Raw genomic sequence first — 4,795 nt, forward strand, 5'->3', positions numbered from 1 at the left:
ACGATACTGTCGGCCGTACCATTGGTGACGCTTGTGGCTGTGCTTGTAGGTGCTGTTCGCGGACTGCTTGTCTCACTTCTTCACGAACCACTTCTGCCAATGAAGAGACCGCTGTAGGGCCATTGTTCAGCTGTTGCCTCTGGAGCTCTTCTCGAACCACAGACCTTACGAGTTCTCGTAAGACATCGACGCCGTTCCCGAACACCGTTGATATGGCGTCCACAGATGCGACATTCATATCGCGGTTGTAGAGCCTCGCTCGCTGTTGGAGTGTCCTCTCCATAGTTGTCGCCTCGGCGCGGAATTCGGCAACGGTGCGTGGAGGGCTTCGAACCAAACCGGCAAAAAGCTCCTGCTTCACACCGCGCATCAGATGCCGAAGCTTCTTGTCCTCGCTCATGCTCGGATCGGCCCGGCGAAATAATCGGGACATATCTTCAACATACATTGCCACGCTTTCGTTGTTTCGTTGGCTTTTTGCTTGCAAAGCGGCTTCAGCTCTTTCTCTGCGGTCTGTGCTCGAATACGTAGCCAGCAGCTCCCGTCGGAAGTCATCCCACGACCGGAGGGCAGCTTCATGGTTTTCAAACCACGTTCGTGCAGAGTCTTGCAACGCGAAATAAACGTTGCGGCGCTTTTGGTCTTCGTTCCATCCATTGTAGTCCGCCACACGCTCAAAGCCTTCTAACCAGTCCTCGGCGTCTTCAAAAGTGTCGCCGTGGAAAGGCTTAGGCGTCATCGGCCGATCAACGACAGCGTGGGTTGAGGCGGTCTGGGATGTCATTTCGGTATTGGCTGCTGCTGCTGCTATTCTAGTTGGCTTCGGCAAAAGAGAAAACTCAGGTCGCTCACCACGTAAGCGACGGCTCGTGCGCTGGTGGACAGGCGTGAGCTCGTTGGGTTCGAGTTGGCGTGGCTCCGGGCTGCTTTCTTCAACTGGAATGGGGCTGGAAATCATACCCTGCACCTCCTCCAGAATTGTAACAAATGATACAACGAGTTCTGAGATAACTATTTATTGGGGGCGAACTTGTGCCCGGCAAGTAAATAAATTAAATAGCTGCAGCGTTCCAAGCAGGAGATCAAGAAGCCTTTTTCTTCACGAGCGGCGCTTCACTTCCTCTTCCTTTTGACAGCGAGTGCGAGTGCGTGCGGCCCGAGTGCGTGCGGCCAATGCACGTGCCATTACGTCTTCGTCTTTTTTGTTCTTACTAATACGCCGTTGTCCTCTTGGAGGGCGCACGAACCTGCGCGCGTTATTTAAAGACGGTTTTTGTCTTGCGTCAATATTAATAAAACTCTGCCCATCTGTAGAAGAGGCACTGTGAATATGTGAGCCTAATATTATTCAACTGCATGCAGCAGATAATTTACAATCTCGTGCAAAGAACAATAAAAAATCGCTCGCACTCTCCATCGTAATGTCGTCAGCAGGTACTTCGCAAGCTACCTTGCAGGCAAGCATCCTGTATTGGCGGAGTTCGCAATCGGGAGGACACTCTCTATAACCGTATTGTTGCTATCTGTGAGTTAAATAAATGCGCTCTCAAGAAGACCAGGAAAGTATTTCATCTTTCCCCTTCCGGTCCACACACGTCTGCTGCGCGTGGCCTCGTGCATCGCACCTCCGTCCTTTCGTAGCATAGATACCGCGGCCGCCACGGAGTGCCGCGACGAGCTCTCTGGTCACATGACAACGCGTGCTCTGATTTCTCTCTGCAAGTGACGTCACTCTAGGGTAGTGGCGACGTGAGCAGTGGCGTAGCCAGAAATTTTTTTCGGGGGGGGGGGGGGGGCTCAAGCTGCAACGCGGCCTCCTCCTTATAAACGTTGTCGAGGCATCAAATACATGAATAATAACTGCATTGCCATTGCCAATGCCATTGTATATTAGGTGCTGAAAACTAATTATTGAACGCTACGCACAGTCAAGGCAAGTAAATTATGTGTTTGTTTCATAAAAGAATAGCTTCGTATGTCCCAAAAATTGTGGCAGTAATAGCTGATATCAATGCTTCCACGTTTTTTTTTGTCTATCTAATAAGTAAAGAAAATATCACGCGAACTTTAGAACTATATCAGTTCGAAACCAGCAAAGCAGTGCATGCAGCTGGTATGGAATATGTAAAGGCCATAAAATGAACAAGTTGACCAATATTTTGATGAATCTTTGTCATTTAACAACCTTCTTTACATTTTTGTACATATGCAACGGCCAGGGAAAAACCTGAATGACGCTGTCCTTCGTTGCAATGGATTGCGCAGGAGCAGATGTTACCGGTCGTATATTGTAATTGTACCGAAATTATAGTTGCAACAACGAGTCATAAAAAGCAGATGTTCCGCAAAATATACATTAGAAATGCGAAAATAGAAGGGAATATACAAATGCCAAGATAAACGGCAAGAAAGTGTCGCGTGAAACCAAGTTCACTGCTTGTATACACAAAACCTCGCAACAAGATATTTAAATATACGTATAAGTCTGCAATAAATCTACGTATCTAAGGAAACGTCATTGTATATAATGCGTCAAACAAGACAAATAAACATGTTGCGCAGTCACAGATAGTACACTTCACGCATACGAGTATAAAGACAGACGATCCAGACAAGAAGAAAACTATGATCTCAGAAATTGTGATATGCATTTGGGCCATGCTGCGATCGCGACAGCACCTTGTGGCTAGAATAAGAGAAAAAGAATGCAGAAATCCATACGAAAATGCGTATTTTAACTGCCTGCACAACGGCAACAATTATTCTGCACCCAAAGTCAAAGAAGGCTATTGCTTTGTTTCAAAAAAGAAGTAAATACATGTAGCTAAAAAGGAAAGAAAAGGACAAACGAAAGCCACAGATGATGCGGCAAGTTGATATACCTAACATCCGAGTGCGTTTTTGGGAAACGCCGCGTGTGCCGGGCTTTCAATGAGCAAGGTTTGTCAAAATTGGTTATTGATGTCCCCGTAATTTTTGTATTCCCAGGATAATTTTGGTCATCATGCTAACTGTTACAATAAACGGTGAAAATTTCTGTGGTTTTAAAAGCTAATGAACAGTCATACGTTTTCATAATGACGAGCTTATACAGGAACGTGAAGGAACAGATATTTTTACAGGCATTGATTTTTGCTGCTTCGCTATCTAAACGATAAACTTCACTCGGCGGGGAGGTTTAGCGAAGCGTTCAGTAACTTCGGACACGTTGATGGCGACGTCTCTGTGGGCGTATAGAAGCGCCAGCATAACCATATGCGTCCCTCATTGTAAAGCGCAAGTGGTTTTTTTAGTAATCTCATATTTGAAAATCTCTCTGCGCTGCAGTGGCACTGGAAGGGCGACTAGAATATGCTGCAGTTTGTACTAGAGCACTGCAGGGGCCGATTTTTTCAGCCCGGACCCGGCCCGGGCCCGTTTTTACGTTGGGCTGCGCGCCCGAACCCGAACAAAACTTTTATGGCGAGGCCCGGGCCCGGCCCGGCCCCGGAAATATTCTACGTTACCCGCCCGGCCCGGCCCGCCACCCCTTTACCTTAGGCCCGAGGCCCGGCCCGAGACCGAAAAATACATGTTTTTCAGAGTTGAAACGCCCGAGAATAACTCGCTGCACGTTACATGCACACCACCAGAAAGCCCGAGCCCGGCCCGGGTCAAAAAGCACACGCCGTGCCCGAGCCCGGCCCGAGCCCGTGAAAAAACTGCTCTACCCGGCCCGGCCCGGGCCCGGGCTTTCCGGTAAGCCCGAGCCCGAGCCCGTGCAGTGATCTAGTTTGTACACATATACATATAACCTGCAGTCTCCATGAGAGAGGGCATCTATTCCTGTGCTAAAACCTAAAAACACTTCGGTATCGTTTCCTCAGCACCACGCTCGACAAGGTAGACAGCCGTTCTCTTACGGAAGCCACAATTCTTGGTCCCTGGTCCCAGCCGACGTCGGAACGAACTGCTTTAAAAACGCTATTACGCTTTTTAAAAGAAACAGGACTTAGTGAAAAACTATAGAATGTGCGGACTGATACGTTTCTTTTAGTTTTTTTTAATCTTCTTTTGTTTTCTAATCTTTTCTGCCCTTACCCCATCCCCCTGTGCACAGTAGCCAATCGGACACTTAACCTGGTTAACCTCTCTGCCTTTCACCTCTTATTTTCCTTCCTTCCTTCCTTCCTTCGATATCGTTCACATCCTTGTTTACGTACCTTGCACAAACAGTAAGTTCGATTCCACCAATATCCGTCGTTTCGTCAGCAAGTACGGAGAAGCAGCCTGCAGCGTTCACTTTTGCATCTAGGCTTTCTTTGATAATTTCACCACAAATTTCTATAATTTGGTTTTGTACGTCTGGTTTAAATACGAGGCATTACTGGGGCAACTTTCCAAATGGTTCTTCAGATGTGTATCTCAACAATCAGCACGCATGCGAAGAAGCGCTCTGGAAATACCTGTATTTTCAGCGGGGGCTTTGCTTAAATCCATAGGACCAGTGTCCCTATCGCCACGGAGAGCAAGACCTTGCCGCCCGCAAAAAAGAACTGTCTCAAATTAAATAGGCCGTTGAGTTTCTTCTGTTTTCTTTTATTTTACTTTGCCTGCCCTGGTCCAGCTTATCAATCACATTGGGCGCGCTTGCTGAAAATGTTTGGAGAAAATTACCAGATGCCAGCAGACAGTCACGGTGATATTTAATATTTTCCTGTGTGTGGAAGATTGCGAGCGCGTGCTTCCATTTCTGGAACGGCTTGGACACGCGCGTTCGAGTGCGTGCATGTTGGCCCAAGTTTATAAAAACATT

This window comes from Dermacentor silvarum, chromosome 1 (genome assembly GCF_013339745.2).
Source record: "Dermacentor silvarum isolate Dsil-2018 chromosome 1, BIME_Dsil_1.4, whole genome shotgun sequence".
In the NCBI taxonomy this organism is placed as follows: Eukaryota; Metazoa; Arthropoda; class Arachnida; order Ixodida; family Ixodidae; genus Dermacentor; species Dermacentor silvarum.